This window comes from Symphalangus syndactylus, chromosome 16 (genome assembly GCF_028878055.3).
Source record: "Symphalangus syndactylus isolate Jambi chromosome 16, NHGRI_mSymSyn1-v2.1_pri, whole genome shotgun sequence".
Taxonomy (NCBI): domain Eukaryota; kingdom Metazoa; phylum Chordata; class Mammalia; order Primates; family Hylobatidae; genus Symphalangus; species Symphalangus syndactylus.
Window position 1 is genome coordinate 50,519,979 of NC_072438.2, and position 17,162 is coordinate 50,537,140.

General features: G+C 33.5%; 1 long non-coding RNA gene across 2 annotated transcripts in view; it reads left to right on the top strand.

Annotated features, from left to right (window-relative positions):
- The window catches only part of LOC129464669 (uncharacterized), a 37,902-nt gene extending 23,727 nt beyond the window's left edge, over positions 1–14,175 (top strand). For both annotated transcript variants that reach the window (XR_008651652.2, XR_008651653.2), the window contains 2 exons: positions 10,293–10,584; positions 10,957–14,175. This is a non-coding gene — a long non-coding RNA (uncharacterized lncRNA). The remainder of the gene's footprint in view (positions 1–10,292; positions 10,585–10,956) is intronic.
- The last annotated feature ends 2,987 nt before the right edge of the window (positions 14,176–17,162 follow it).

A 17,162-nucleotide genomic window follows, 5' to 3' on the forward strand; every position in this document is an offset into this window, starting at 1 on the left:
ATTGTTTTAGATTATGAGATTTGGGAATTTTGAACTGATGATAATTACATGAGATCTTTGGACCTTGATGCTGTAATGGGTCAAAACTTTTGGGAATGTTGGAATTGGGTTGTGTGAAAGCATTTTGCATGTGGGACAAATAAAAACATTTAGCGGCCAGTGAGTGCACATTAATAGACAGAATAATGGTCCCTCATTCATGTCCCAATCTTTGGAATCTGTGAATATGTAAATTTACATTGCAAAAAAGACTGCACAAGTGATCAAATTATGGATCATAAAATGGAGAGATTATACTAGATTATCTAGGTGTACTCAATATAATCACAAAGGTCCTTATAAAGGAAAAAAAGGAGGCAAGAGATTCAGGATCAGAGGAGATATGACGGTGTAAACAGATGTCATATAAATGTGATTTTTGCTTTGAAAATGGACAATGGAGCTGGAGAACAGGAGAAAAAGTATTCCTCCCTAGAACTTCCAGAAGAAACTCAAACCTGCCAAAACCTTGATGTTAGCTAAGTGATATTTGACCTCCAAAAATGTAAGAGAATAAAACTGTGTTGTTTTATTCTACTAAATTTGTGGAGATTTGTTACTACAGCAGTAAGAAAATAGTGCAAACAGATAAAAATGAACACAGCCTCAGGGACCTGTGGAACAATGACAAAAGGACCCACATTTATATTATCAGAGTTCCTGAGGAGTGGAGAAAAAAGATGAGCTAGAAAAGTATTTGAAGTAATAATGGCTGAAAACTTCGAAAATTTGGCAGAAAACATATAGCAACAGAGTCAAGAAGCTGTGTGAACCTCAAATACATTTATATCAATATAATACCATAATTAAACTTCTGAAAACTAAAAGAAAAAAGTTTTGAAATCATTGAGAGAAATGACACATTACTTATAGGAAACAGAAAATCTATTATTTTTGAATTATCTAAATGGCAAACAGTAGTAATAAAAGGGAAAATATATTGGATACAAGAAAACTAAAATAATTTGTTGCCATAAAACTTACTCTTAAAGATTGGCCAAAGAAAATTCTTTTAAAAAAAGAAATGATAAAATAAGGAAATTTGAGAGCAATACAGATCAATAAAAAGTGGAGAAATATTCATATATAAAATAAAATTTATTGTATGAGTTTTATAAATCATACCTAATCAAAATCTAATCATATGTAAACAAATTACAATACCATCTGATACTCAAGGTAATGATATTTAAAAGTGGGAAAGGTAAAGAAATCTAAAGGGAAGTAAGATTTTCCCACTCCACTTGAACAAACAAAATGCTGATACCAATAGACTCTGATAATTCACATATGTACATTGAAATGCCCAGAGCAATCACATTCAAATATAGTATAACAAAATCAAGAAAGGATCCTGGAAAATGTTTAGGTAATCTACACAATGGCAAAAAAAAAAAAAAAAGGAATTAGAACCAGAGAAAACAAATAATACAAAATAACAAAATCAAGTTATAATATATCACTAACTGCCTTAAGTATAAATGACCTGAATATGCCAAATGACAGAGATTGATAAAGTGGATTAAAAAAAGAAGAAGAAGAAGAACATGATGTATCCATTTACTGTCTACAAGAAACTGACTTCAAATTCAATTACATGGGTTGGTTAAAATTAAAGTGTGGAAAGTCATATACAAGCCAAACACTAATTTATGAAAAGCAGAAGAGGCTACATTAATAAATTAGCACAGCAATTATGGAAAAAAATAATTGGCAGTTTCTTAAAAACACTAAACATGCAATGACCCTACTACCCAGTAATTATACACTTGGCCATTTATCCCAGAAAAATGATAATTTATGTTCACACAAAAATCTGTGCACAAATGTCCATAGCATTTTTCATAATAGTAAAAAAAAAAACAGAAACAGCCAAATATACTTTAATTAGTAAATATAATTAAGTGGAGAAAAGCTAACTTAAAAAGGCTGCATATTGTATTATTTTATTTATATAACATTTTTGAAATGGAAAAATATATGCAGAAATGGAGAACTATGAACTAGAGGTTTCCCAGTTGTAAGAAGGAGGAGGGGAGAGCAAAAGAGAAGTGAATATGATTATAAAAGGGCAATGCAAGGCATCCCTGTGGTGATAATAGTGTTTTGTAATTTGATTTAATGGTGAATATATGAACCTACACGTGAAATAAATTTGCATAAACACATACATGATTAAAAGTAAAACTGGAGAGAGTTGAGTAAGATGTGCATCCTGACGTTGTTAATATCCTAGTTATGATGTTGCACTATAGTTTTTCAAGAGGTTACAATTGGGGGAAACGGACTGAAGTCTAAGCAAGGCTCACCTATATCATTTGTAAAAACTGCATGTGAATCTACAACTTTACAAAATAAATGGTGTAATTAAAATTCAGTGGTCATGTGTGTATATTTTTAAAGTTCTCCTGTTTGCCTTATTGATTCATGTGTTATTTAAAATTCTGATGTTTAATTTCAAAATAATTGAAAATTTTGTACGTATTTTAATATCGTTGATTTCTAGCATATTTTACATTATTTCAGTCTTTTTAAATATGTTAAGATTTGTTTTATGGTCCAGTTTTGCTATTCTTTTTTTTTTTTTTTTTTTTTTGAGATGGAGTCTCGCTGTCTCGCCCAGGCTGGAGTGCAGTGGTGTGATCTCGGCTCGGGTTCACGCCATTCTCCTGCCTCAGCCTCCCGAGTAGCTGAGACTACAGGTGCCCACCACCATGCCCGGCTAACTTTTTGTATTTTTAGTAGAGACAGGGTTTCACCGTGTTAGCCAGGATGGTCTAAATCTCCTGACCTCGTGATCTGCCCGCCTCGGCCTCCCAAAGTGCTGGGATTACAGGTGTGAGCCACTGCGCCCGGCCCTGTTCTGCTTTTTTATGGCAGGAGGACCAATCCTTCCCATAATTTGAACTAATATGTTGTTATTCAAGAATTCTCTTTTTTAGCACATAATTTCAGAAGCCTTTTTCAGAATCTCTAATCAACTAAACGGTCATAAGTAAGAGTCAGTACACTGAAATAAGTGATTGGATGTAAGTCCTGGTTTCATCATTTTTTAGGTGTATGAGATTTAGCTTATGGTATTAAGGTGCTATATTTTTTTCTAGTGAAAAATATATCACTACATTTACAATGTGAAGAACATGATTTTGAAATGTACAAACCAGTTACACTAAGCATGTAGTGTTCCGAAAGATGTTCCTAAACAAACAGCTAAATGAGAATCTCTTTTGAGGTATTAATTTCATCTCACCAAAGCATTAATTTGCCACGTTGGGATACTAGATGCAAGATTCTATGCATTTCTTTTGTCATCTGGGTTTTGAAATATCTTGCTTTTCTAAAATTCTATTCTGATTTGTTTAAACCATAACTCTAACATGTGTTTCTTATTATATATCGGTCTTCATTTTCATTTATGTTGTGGAAGACTGACAGATTTCCTTTGCACACATCGATATATCTCATCACTACTAGCATTACTGCTGCTTATCCATCTTGCTCCAGACCTCATTGCTGTTGCACTTTCCTCATCAGCTTCCTTCTTCCTTTTGCTGGTACTGCTGATTTTCCCTATCTTACCAATGAGTCACATCCTCAACGTGCTGGTGTATTTCAGACATCTGTACCTTATTCAAGCCTTTTCCATTTTATAAATTTTGATCAGCCCTACTTAACTTCATAGTGGGCAGGCTTTAACTGGCTTTTATAAATGTCTATTCCTTCAGATGAGAAACACAGGTTCCCAGACAGCACTGCCAATCATCCAGAAGTCAAATGTAATTATATCCATTATTTCAAATTTTTATTATGAACATTTTGAAAACACAAGTAGCAGACAATAATGTAGTGAAATTCATATACCCTTCACCCAGCCTCAACAATTTTAAACAACTGGCCAATTTTGTTTTATCTGTTATCTATACGCACTAAATTATCCTTGTTTCCCTTTCAATTAGTTTAAAACAAATTCTAGCCACTATATCATTTTACCCATAATACTTTAGTATGAGAACTATTGAAGAAAAAACTTCTACTTAATATAACCCTATCTAGATTAAAACAATTTAAAATAATAATTCTTGAATATTATAAATATATGTTATATCATCCCTGATTATAAAACAGTAAGTTATAACCAAGGGAAACATATATTGCCATTTTTAATTTTAAAACTTGTACTAACCTATTATAATACATTTTATACACATTCATTGTATTCAATTTCAAATCATGTGGTTAGTATTAAAATCCACCAAATATATTACATACAGCATATTCAAGTTTTGTAAAAGATTTCACATCACTATTTTCATTTTGCGAGGTGAGTTACATATAACTAAGAAAAATTGAGTCAATCTAATTTTATCTAGGCTTGTAGTCATATTCGTCTTTCACTCTTAACACCACTTGGTAGCAAGGTCTTTAAAATGTGTATTTCCTTAGTATCTTAGTAAAGGGTATGAAATTTGTCACATTTTGCAGATGAAGAAACTGAGGCTCAGGAAATAGTTGATATAAGTAATAAATGGAAAAGCCAGCTTTTATACCCCGATGTCTTTTCAGCCCATTTTGATGACATTTTCCTGTGTAATTGTGATGGTAATATTAAAGTGCATTGTTTTTTCCACACCAGCCATGGTACCAAATGTCACCAGAGAGAAATCAGTAATGGCCATAATTTCAAAGATAGAAACTCTGAAGTAAAAGCAAAATTCTTCGTCTCATTTTACCTTCCAGTATTTCTTCCTTAAAACTATTCAACAGAGACGTTAGTCTATCACCCAAAACTCCTTGACTCCACCTAAACTCTACTAATGACTACAGTGATTAGTGCATACTTTTCCTCACAATGAGGTGTTTAAATTGATTTTAGAGTCAACTCTGATGCATCTCCAAGGAGTTCCTAAATATTCTCAATTGCATCTCTTCCACATCTTATGAATACATCCCCCATTTCACTGATTTTTTTTTAAAAAACAACTCTGTGCAAAGGAAAACTGTGTTATGTGGTATATAAAAATGATTAAGTACTTTTAATGCCTTCAAGAGAGTTCACAAAAAAGATATTAAAGAAATGTGCATAAATTATTACAATAAAAGTGAAAATGAAATTATCTTAAGAAAGACACACAAAAAGAGTAATATGGGAATTAAAGAGGCCGTGTAACTTTCAGAATAGTATAGAGAAGAGATATAAGACTGAAGAAATATACCTCTCTGGTCAGGTTCAGCAAGTGACATGGGGAACCCAGAGTTTAAGAGGCAGATTTTCAGCATATAAGAAAGATGTATATGTTTAACCTATTCCACCCATGGCCTTACTCCAATGTTAGTCCCAATACCTCTACTTTTCCCATAGGACTCTTGACATTTAAAGCAGAGTCTTTAGTCATGCTAAACAACTCTGATCTCAGATGGCCCTACTAACCTATTTATATTTTATGCATAGTTGTGCATGTAAACCTGTTCAGCAGCATTTAAGCGCTTTCATCAGTTTTCCAGTATAGTTAATGTTGTATGTCTGCCTTTCTTTAGTATAGCTATAAAGTCAGCTTCTACTTCCTAAGATGTTTTAATCTGCATTAAGATTCAAATACCTTCCTGAAATTCAGTGTCTACCCAGGTAGCACTTTCTCTGAAAACTGTGGAGAGCATTATGCCAACACACTCCTCATTTCTGGAGATGAATTCGTGGGTTAATATGCCATTTTAACATTTTCCAAAAAAATACTTGCTCAAATAGATGTGAGAGAGGGAGAGAACAGGTGGTATCAATGATTTGCATGTTTTACAGACAACTGTAAGTTGGCATGCAAGGAAACTCTCATCTCTTTTATAGAGGAATTTTTTAACCCTGGCAGCCTGATCTGAGCACCATTCTACTGGCTCCCCAATCACAATACCTCTTTAAGCAACTGTGCAAACATATGGGTCATTTACCAGGACAGGCACAACAAGTACACATCTAAATAGGTAAACAGAGTAAACCTGTGGTTTATAAATTGTTTACATATTACTTAAACCAGCCTTTTATGTTTAGCATACATTTTTCCAAAACCTATTCGTGGAGCTTTAATCTTATGATTGAGATTAAAATTTAGAAGAGTAGTTATATGTTAAGACCTAAGCAAATAAAACATTCTCTTCTTTTTAGAGTTAAATTTAATTTGTTTAACCTAATAGTTTCATCATGTATTGTTTGATGGAATAACCAGTGATAAATGTTAGGACTATGGTATTTTTTAATGGATAATAAGTTTTTAATTGAAAAATTATGATAATGAAGCTCAGGATTCATGATACTGGATTAATTCAGAGCTCATGTTGCAAACACAAAGGAAATTTTTAAATACTCAGTTCAAGAGTATTCTTGCTTTAATTCTGTTAAACAGTGTTGATTACTTGAGACTATAATTAAAAGCGCTGCTTTGATTTTTCTTCATGGAAAATTCAAATGGCAGAAGAGAAGCGTCATTACTAAACATTTGTTCCCAAAATGATGATTCTCTTAGTTCTTCCCTTAGTCATCCAGAGACGTATCAAATTGGACAGCTTATAGTATTCACTTTATGCAACCTAATTTTAAAACTTCTGTCTTCTGCCCCAGACAAGAAGTAAAATTTTATTGGGATAATAATTTTTTTTAAAATTAAAGACTCTTCTTAAAATTATAATTGTGCTATTAGTAAGCTTTCTACATGAGTACACCTGAAAAATTAAATTTCCATCTTGAGGAGATGAAGACTTGAGAATGAATATAACTAAACACTATTAACTTAACGAAAGTCACATTGGGCAATAGTTTCAGAATTTGAGAACAGCTTTAATTTTATTCTCCAGAGCCACACATATTATTGTTGAAATGTTAAACCTAAACCAAATATGAGGGAAAAAAATTAAACAATAATTTTAAATTAATCCAATAAATTATTACAAATCAGATTAAAATAATTATATAAAAAGTAGAATATTTGAAAACCAATTTAATTCATTCATAACTGACTGAATAAAAGGGGATTGGACATATCAAATAATCTAATCAAACATTTTCCAAGCTATACATTCACTATTTTCCCTTGAGCCATTTCTCTCTATTTGACAACCATTGCCTCAGTGTAGTCATTTAATATTTAATCCACTTTACAAAACATCTGCCAAATTATAACCTCTTCCTCATTCACCCCCCTCTGAATGTTTTCAGTCAATTATTTAATATTTCTAAAAATTTTTCCCATGGAAAAAAGGAGATCCCTATCTCTGTTCCTTCTGTCCTTTGTCCTAGACCCTTCATCTGGGGCCACAGAGATTGTGAATTATCCTACATCTATGGCATTAACATTGAGCTTGAAAGACATTACCTGCTCTCCGAGCCTTCTCAACTAAATCTCTACTTTGTATCCTTTTGCAAAAAGTGATTAGACAAATTTTTAGTTAATGGTTCAAGAGAAGCTTGAATTTTCATTTTTTGGGTGAGGTGGTTCACCTGTTGATATTAAGGAGAAGAAAATACGAGGAAGCCTTTGGTGACAATGTTGGTATCTAAATACTAACCTGAACGAATCGTTAGTCTGACTCAGTATGGTCTTTCTGATGGTTATAAACAAATCTGCTATATGAAAATAAAAATGTTCCTTTAGAATTCAGTCTAAAGGCACTATCGGTTATACTTAATGATTAATAATAGTCACTGAGAAAGTTATGCCAGTCATATTGTTTGGCATAAAGAAGCAATTATATATGGTGCTTCATTTCTTTGCAGTATTTTAATTTTTAAACCTAGAGGTTAAAAATTTTGTTTTAAGAGGTTATACGTATCTTAAGAAAATAGGATTTCCACGATATATTTTTAAAAACACAGTATTAGCTCAAGTCTTTATTAGGATAAGAGCTAAAAAAGAATAATTCAGCTATTTGTTACATTTCCCTTGGGGGTTCAGTTCTATAAAGTTTTTCTAATTTTATAAGTATCACTGTAATTTAATGTCCATCTTTCATAATACCTTCAGTGTTCTTTCTCAAACTATGAACTGGAAACTGTTACTTCTCTGAGAATAAGAAGTAGAAGAGAAGAGGTGTGATGGCTTTTATTCCTATTATTTAAAGCACAAAATCTCCAGCTTGTACTATGGCACGTACAGCATTTTGCAATCAACTTCCAGAATACTTTTCCAGTTTCATCTCCATGTTTTCATCATATTCCCTCTTGCACAGGCCACTGTCTCTATAAAATATGCATCTTCCTTTTCTGTTTGCATAACTCATGCACATGCTTGTGAGATCCAATTCAAACTTCTCCACTTTTCCCTAAGCATAAACAGTCCCTCTCTTCTCTGTTCCCAGAGATTCTAGCATTCGCATCCATAATGAATTAATAATACAGTTATATTACAGTAGACTGACATCCCCTCAAGTGCAGGGAATGTGCGTCATTTATCTTTGTCCTTCAATGTCCTTCAGGGTGCCTGATACTATGGAGGAACTGGACTTGGAGGTTTTTAATCTCAGCATCTAATCTTATCTTTGTCTTTACAACTAACTCCTTAATTTTGATCAAGTCCTTTCAGCCCTTTTGGTCTGGGAATATCATGGTCATAGGCATGTGTCCCTTCAGGCAAGAAGACAATAAAATATGATAAAAGAACATAAACTTTAGAGTAAGAGAGTCATGTAATGAGGATAACAATTTATTGTTAGATAAACTCTCTTTTATCCCAGTTATTTTTGGAGCAAATACAAAAGGGATTAATAATAACTACATGGTGGTTTTGTGGTAAGGATTGAATGAGATATAGCATGTTAAAAGACATCTTGCATAAATTTGACTAGATATCTTCTAAAATACATTAGGAGCTCTAATAATCTATGGATGAAAGAAAAAGCTTTTAGAAAGCTTTTCTAAGTACAAAAATAGCTGAATTTTTATCCTAGTTACTTTTTTATCAAGAGAAAAAATGGTTAAATTGAAGTTTGTCAAAGCAAAGCAGTAAAAATTGTGAACAACTGAAAAGGATGGGATCTTGAATTGAAAGTATTAATTGGATTTGTATAAAATTTGGTTCTAACGGGGATGTTATTAACAGCCTTCAGAATTTTAAAATTTAAGCGGAAAAAAAAGAAGAAGAATTTATTCAAAGTTTTACATCTGAATAAGAACTATAGGACAAAAGGAAAAATTTTTAAAAATACTGTGGTGTGAGAATTGAAGTTTCAGACTAGAAATGGAATGTCAAGGAAGAAAATAATGTTTATCAGAGATCTGCGTAATTTTTTAAACAATGTTATGTAAGGTGAGACCTAGACTTTACAATTCTCGTAGATTTAATTTTAAAGCAATTAATTACAAATTCATTTATTTAGATTAAATAACACGGATTGCTAATGTATTGCTTAAAATATGCCAATTAACACTGAAAAACAGTGACGTTTTCTCATGATAACACTTTTGTAGTTTTCACTTTAAAAAAAATCAATTCCCTTTACAAGTGATTATTTTTGTTTCTATTTAAAAATATATTTAAACTGTATTTCAGAAGTACATTTATGAAGTGCTTTTCTAAAATCAATAATGTAACTATGGTGATTGTACTCATCTTACTCTCTGTTCAAATTTATTTCAAAGATCTAAGCTTTTTTTCCTGGTGTTCTTATAAAAAATTCTAAACATTTATGTCCCAAATTTTTGGTTAAAAGAACAATTGTGTGTGTGTATGTATTAACATATTTGTATAAACATCCTCTTCACAACATACACAAACACATATCTACTTTTGGTTTGTTTTTTTGTTTTGTTTTGTTTTTTTTTTTGAGACAGACTCTCACTCTGTTGCCCAGGCTGGAGTGCAGTGATTCAATTTCGGCTCTCTGCAGCCTCCACCTCCTGGGTTCAAGCAATTCTCCTGCTTCAGCCTCCCGAGGAGCCGGGATTACAGGTGTGGGCCACCACACCTGGCTAATTTTTGTATTTATAGTAGAGACAGGGTTTCACTGTGTTGGCCAGGGTGGTCTCAAACTCCTGACCTCAGGTGATCCACCCTGGCCTCTCAAAGTGCTGGAATTACAGGAGTGAGCCACCACACCCAGCCTTCATTTCATTCCCAAACATATTATGGTATTGTACAATCTGGTCTCTGAAAGACATTGATAAATTACTCATTTCAGCTCCACCAATCTACTGAAAGTGTATAATAGCGAGATATCGGCCAACAGTAAGCATATATTCAAAACTAAATTACGTATCCTTTTCATCTTTTCAGGAGTCCCATCAAATTTTAGTCACAAAATTAAAGGGGAAAGGAAAAAGGAAGGAGCAGAATGATGGAGTAGAAGACTCCACTGATCACCGTCCACCCCTGACAAGGACACAAATTTAACAACTATCTACACAGAAGAAAGACAGAAAGAAAGAAAGAAAAAAAACAAAAAACACCTTCATGAGAACCAGAAGCAAAAATCAGATGAGCACTCATAGTAGCTGGTTCTGACTTCACAATGTTGAAAGAGTACTACATCAGCAACACTGACATCTTGTTAGGGAGACTTTAAAGCGTGAGTTCCATTTGACATATCTTCTAGGCAATTCAATTGAGAGTGTCCTATGGGGTATTACTTTGTGTTTGTATGATATAGTAAGAAAATTATTTTATAGGGCAAAATAGACATCGTTTAAATGATTTTATTAAAAATCTTATAAAGATTATATTTAAATCTTGGAAAAATCAGTCATTCCAAACGATTTCTACATGATGATGTAATTTAGAAGTTGGGAATTCAGTGCTGTCATCCCAGTGACTTCTGGTCAACCAAACAGTGAACTTAACCAACCTCTTTCACATTGTGGTGATACAGAGTCTGCCAGGGCTGAGGATATACATTATTATATTGAAAAATAATGTGGTATGTTTTACTTCTTTGTTTCAGAACTTTTGGGAACTTATTTGCAAAGAAGTCCTCGCCATAAAGATCTATAATCTTTTCAACAACCTATTTGGGAAAATGCATGATACGGCCGTGAAAAACATTACGTTCTAAGACAAAGGCCTAATATTACCATGAGCAGCATAGAGTGACGGAGAGAACACTAAACGCTGACTGGGTGCTGTTTTCAATTTGATCATCAAGCGGCCATGTGACCTTCAATGGATACCAGCTTTCCATGAAGCTTCAACTCCTCATTCATGAAAGGGCAAAATAATACTTACCTCAACTTCTTTCTAGGGCTATAGAGAAAAAAAAATGTTTAGAAAGAAGTAATATTTTAAGAGAGCATGTTGTTCTTTATTGCCATAATAAAAGTAATCATAATCTACATTATGAGGATCACCTTGGTATAGTATTAAGCATGACACTGAGAAACAGGCGATGAGAGTTTCAGTTATGCCTTCTGAATTTATTATTGGTTGGCCTTGGAAGCTCCTTAACTTCTCTGCATCTCTTTTGCTGCTTTTGTAAAAAGCAAATGAAAAGACAACACATTAATCATGGCAGGAAACTGGAAATTACAATCTTTCCAGGTTAAAACCACATGTTTTGAAGTAAAATCTTTTAGTCTAAGATTTTTTTTAAGATAATGGATAATGAATTTTCAATAATAATAATAGCATATTCTCAATAATCATAATACTTAAATGTATTGAACCTCTACATTATTTAAGAAATATGCTACTTTATATGTATGTTATTTAGTCTTCAGAAAAAAACACTCTGAGAGATATTATTTTTGTCATTTCACCACCAAGGAATCTGAATTTGAAAGGTTAAGTAACCTTATCAAACTCATAGAGAGACTAGCAATAAGTTTGAGATTTAAATACAGTATGATTCTAAAGCACAGGTTTTGAACCATTATGTTCCAATCTTCTCAATATAATATAATAGCTCTGGGTATGAATAAAGAGTTTCAGTTTGAGTCTGTAAAAGGTCAGTGGTAATTCGAGAACAAAAACAATTTAGTCTTTATAAGACGCAACAGTTGTGCCCTACTTGATATTTTACCCCTCTTTATACTTTATTTACACTGTGCCCATCATATAGGAACTGGATGTTTTATACTTGAAACAGGGTTAATAGCACTCGGTTATATGATTTGACAGTCAGCTTATATGTCCATTCACCTCACTTGAGATTCTAGACCACACTGCCAAAATATTCATTTTAGTTATGAGAAAAAAATATATTAGAGAACTATGGAGAGAGGGAACCAAAGTTAGTTTAGGCATGAAATTGTTCTGAGCTGAGAATTTTGCCCCTAGGAATTTTAAGCAAATATGGATCCACTCCTCCATGAATTAGAAACATTTGTAGTTTCCTACATAGTGCAGACCTGAGGATTTCTTTTATTCTTTTGTTCTTTATTCTTTAATTAGAAGAATTAAATTGAATGGTTTCTGAAAGACTTATGGCAGATTGTACTTTCCAATAGAGCTACAACAATATTTCCCAACACTTACACTCAACTGCAATGTAATTTTATCTTTTTGGAAACTGCAGAGGATTGGAAAATGGGCAGAAAAACAGTTGTATATATTACATGTCACATGTTACATGTTACATGATTCAGTCATTGAGTGAGGTGACAGCAGATCACAATTTATTTTTTCCTTAGCACTTTGATACCTCACTCTACCTCTAAAAACATTTATTCATAGAACAAGCAAAGCAACCATACAGAACTGACTACAGCCAAGAGTTGTTCTAAGAAGGGTATTAAAAAGTCTTCACCTCCTACATTCAGCTGGAGCAAGAACAAGGACATTTTCTGCTTTGGAACTAGGAGCAAGGGTTCTGAAGGAAGAGCAACTGGTGCCATTGGTCTCTGGCTTGTCCACTAGCTCAAATTGTGGATTTTTCTCCTTTTTACATTTAATGTCTATGGGTTGAAAAATAAACAATTTAGCTCAGCTATGTGGATCGGCCAAAAAAATAATGAAAGAGCATAATTACGAATGTACTGAAGTTACTTTAGAAAACATTCAGCAGCAGTTGCCTAGATTTTACTTTTTGCTGCACCTATTTTTTTCTCAGATAGAAGTGTAAACTCACATCTAACAAATAGCTTTTTTGACATTTTTGTTAACCAGTCACTGTACTAGGTGGCAATGAGTGAATCAGGAAGACCTTCCCTACCCTCATGTGGCTGATATTCTAGTAGAAAACATAAACATAACATTAAATTACATTGCAAGAAGTATTTGGAAGTAAGCACTGAGTTCTCTAAGAGTATAAAACAGGAAGCCATAACCTAAAATGGAGTTTGGAGGGCCATTTTTTTTTAATGACAGCGATATGTAATCAGGGACAAAGAAGATGAGTAACCATTGACAGGGTCAGGTTGAGACGAGGACCACAATAATTTCTATAAGTGAGAAGAACAAGTAAAAATTTCTTGCAGTGGTGGGGAGCATGACACATTCAAGCTAATGAAAATTATTCAATGGTTCTATGTGGCAGAAAGCCAGAGGAAATGATCAGAAATGAATGCAGAGAGGGAGGAAGGATCATATGCGGGGATATTTAGGCTTTGTTAAGAGTTCTGCACTTTATCCAAAATACATGGAGAACCCATTAAAGCGTTCTAAACTGAAGAAGAGTAAAACGGGATTTGGTGTGTGTTTGTTTGCTTTGTTTTGAAAGACCATTGCAGCTATGCTGTGGATAACGAATTGGGGGAGGTAAGAGAAAATGCTCCTAAACCACGATGTTAGGAGGTTTGGTAGAATAGTTAAGCAAAGAGGTAATGGTGGCTTTGATTAGGATGGAGAAAAGATAATAAATGCTAAAGTATATTTAGGAAGTAGAATAAAAACGACTTGACATTGAATTGAATGAGGAGTTAGAGTTATTTTGGCAACAAAGATAAATCTCAGGTTATTGGCATGAAGGTTGGTGTCTTTTCAAAATATCAATAAATTTTTTGTGTTATTGGGTTTGAAATAACTAAAGGCATCTAAGTAGAGACTGTGAGAAATCAGTAGATAGGGGCCAGTGGTATATTTTACACCAGAGGAAAAGCTGGGCATGAAAAATAAAATCTGAAGAGGGCTTGAAACAAAAGCTTATGGATGCACATATAAATATATATGTGTATATGTTTGCATGTATGTATTTCTCATATGATTGTTTTAATAAACTTCTCACAAAAATGCCTATTTGTTATTTGCTTTCTATATAATTCATTTTAATGATTGGAGGTTTTTTTAAAGACTAAGTTTGGAGTGACTTTTAGAGATCATAAGGACAAGTCTTTTATGAACTATAGAAACTCCTCTTGTAATAATCTTGGGAGGTGCTGATTAAGCATCTGTTTCCATATTCCAGATAACAGGAAACTCACTACATTAGGGAATGGGCTAGTTCATTATGGAATGCCTCACTGGAGGGATAAAATCATCTCTTACATACATGGGTCATAGTTTTTTTTGTATAAAACACCATTAAATAGAAACTTCTCTATTTTTATGAAACCTTTTCAAACACTATGAATGGTATTGTGCCTGTCCAAATACTGTTTCTTGAGGTAAAAGCTCCCCATTTTTCCTTCCACCTTTTCGCCAACTTGTAACATGGTTTTCTGGTTCCTCTGGGTAGTTTTTGAATGGATGCATAGTGGTTGGTAAGTATATTCCTTAAAATATTTTATTTATACATATATATATATATATATATATATATATACATGAATGCAGAAGTGGTCTCTCAGTACATATAATTTTGTAAAAAGAAAGAATCTATAGAAGAAAACAATAATGGGTTAATTCCCATTAAGTTAGAAAGAGTACATATTACAGTCATTAGGAGTGTATAATCCAGAACCAGATTACTATAGTTTAAATTGCTTTGCCCGTACTTACTACGTATAACTGGAAAACTATTTGATTCCTTGTAACTACTATCTTTTAATTTTTTAAATGAGGGGAATAATAGTATCTATTTATAGAAAGTTTTTACATTATTATATGCATAGGTCTATACAGTGCCTGGCATGTATCAAATACTTTATAAGTGGTAGATATTATTTAGGGTAACTATTTTTTAAAATGATTTGTTCATTCATTTATTAAACAAGAACTTTTTGAGTCCTAACTATATCAGCCTGAAGGCTGAATGCTAAGGATAAATTGTTGACCAATATAAACAAGTATAAACAAGTTCTTGCATTCACGAATTTTATACTCTACTTGAACTATAAGTTATTTGATGTGTTATTTTGATTTTACCGATATTAAAAAGAAAAATGGCAACATGTGCCTTAAGGACTTGTATTAATCCGTTCTCATGCTGCTATGAAGAAATACTCCAGACGGGGTAATTTACAAAGAAAAGAGGTTTAGGCCGGATGCAGGCCGGGCACGGTGGTTCACGCCTGTAATCCCAACACTTTGGGAGGCAGAGGTGGGCAGATCATGAGGTCAGGAGATTAAGACCATCCTGACCATCATGGTGAAACCCTGTCTCTGCTAAAAATACAAAAATTAGCTGGGTGTGGTGGCATGCGCCTGTAATCCCAGCTATTCAGGAGGCTGAGGCAGGAGAATTGCTTGAACCCGGGAGAAAGAGATTGCAGTGAGCCATGACCCCGCCACTGCACTCCAGCCTGGCGACAGAGTGAGACTCCATCTCAAAAAAAAAAAAAAAAAAGATGTTTAATTGACCCACAGCTCCACATGGCTGGGGATGCCTCAGGAAACTTACAATCATGTGGAAGGCACCTCTTCACAGGGCAGTAGGAGAGAGAATGAGCACAGAGCAAAGTGGAAGGCCCCTTATAAAACCATCATATCTCATGAGAGCTCGCTCACTATCTTGAGAACAGCATGGGGGAAACCGTCCCCATGATTCAATTATCTCCACCTCGTCCTGCCCTTGACACATGGGGGTTACTACAATTCAAGGTGACATTTGGGTAGAGACACAGAGCCAAACCGTATCAGGACTTTAAAAAGGTAATGTTTTCCTCTAAAATCCAAATTAATACCAGTGAAGGACACTAACAATAAACAGTATATAACCCAGTATTATCCAAGAGCTTATCTCACTATCCTTGCTGAACCCAAAGATCAAAACAACCACACAGCAAACCTCCAGGCAGTCCTCATTTAAAGGCCTTTTTCAACAAGCCAGTTCCTACAAGCCCATCTTTCTTTGTTTTCTACATCTGTTCAATATGTAATATTTTATATATTTATAGAGTACACATGATATTTCTTTCCATGCATAGAAGGTATTATGTTCAAGTGAGGGTATGTGAAGTATTCATCACCTTGAGTATTTATCATTTCTATGTTTTGGAAACATTTCTAGCTACTGTGAAATATACACTGCTTCAACAGAGTATGTGATGCTATGATCTGTCTCAGTCAGTAGAAACTATTATTTGCTTAGCTATATTTAAGTGTTGGGATGATCCTCATTATTTCTGTTATGTATCCAAGCACATTACATAAGGTGTCTCATGTTTGCAAATAGAAATTCTGCTCTATTTCCATGAACATTTATTGATATAGAATAAACATATTCTCTTTCTAAATGCTTTTAAAAAGCAGTCATAATTTATGTGTAGTTTAGCCTTTCAAATTTCAAATAGGCTTTTCCAACTTAATCTAACATAAAACATATTTAAAGTGCCAGTTATCTTAAACCTGAGATTTATAGTAATAATGTGTGATCTGCTTCATCTCACTTGATTAATTAGACTAGGGTTGTACATCCATAATAATGAATAATTACACTCTGTCATTGTAAGCTAATTCTCAACGATTCTTTACATGGAGAAAATCCCACCTTCACCCTTCAGGAAAAAAAAAAAGCACACTATGGCTGAAACAAATTAGGGTTTTACTATTATCTCATAAAATGAAGTCATAAGATGGGCCATTCAATACTGATATCATCAAGGACCTACACTCCTATCTTTTTGATCAGTCATCTTTAGATTGTCTTTATTGCCTTATAGTCATGAGACAGCAGATTCATATTCAGCTTCTTGTCGGTGAAAGCCTTTGGAAGAAGTAATATTTGAGCTCAGAGCTCCTAAATTATGAAAGAGTTAGCCACATTACTTGTTGGAATAAGAGAATTGAAGGCAGAAGGGACAGAAAATGGAGATAGTGATAAGCAGAAATGTTCAA